Raw genomic sequence first — 605 nt, 5'->3', positions numbered from 1 at the left:
GGTAATTTATTGCCTATCTTACATCTGTAAATCAGTTTCCATTCAGACTCATTAGTTATGGCTATTTTTACATATTTTATTAACAAAATGATGGATAAAAAGAACTATCCTCCCCGGCGGGGAATTACTGCCAACATTGAGAGGAAAAGCAAATCCTCCCGGCGGGGAATCGAACCCCGGTCTCCCGCGTGACAGGCGGGGATACTACCACAATACTACCGAGGAATTGGTTTCTAAAAATGGTAAATATTCGAAACCCAAATGTAATGGAATTCATATTTTTAGATCTCATAAATTATTTACATATACAGGCACAAATACATAATGAGTAATGGTGGAGCTTCGATTGAAATAGAATACACTTATCAAAATAATGTTATTTTTGGCACCCCTTTTATTGAGCAAATTTGAATGTTTTTGAAACTCAGATTTTTCAAGATGCTCACATAAATCATACACTCGCAGGCTTGCATGCACGCAGTACTGCAATTAGTATAGACACCTATTACTGCAATTAACGGGTTTATATTGTGATAAATAAACAAAATTAAGCCATTTAAGGATCCCCTACTACTAAGATGAAGTTCAAACATCTCAAAATCCTT

The sequence above is a fragment of the Penaeus monodon genome, chromosome 27 (genome assembly GCF_015228065.2).
Source record: "Penaeus monodon isolate SGIC_2016 chromosome 27, NSTDA_Pmon_1, whole genome shotgun sequence".
In the NCBI taxonomy this organism is placed as follows: Eukaryota; Metazoa; Arthropoda; class Malacostraca; order Decapoda; family Penaeidae; genus Penaeus; species Penaeus monodon.
Note: the sequence above shows the minus strand (reverse complement) of the source record.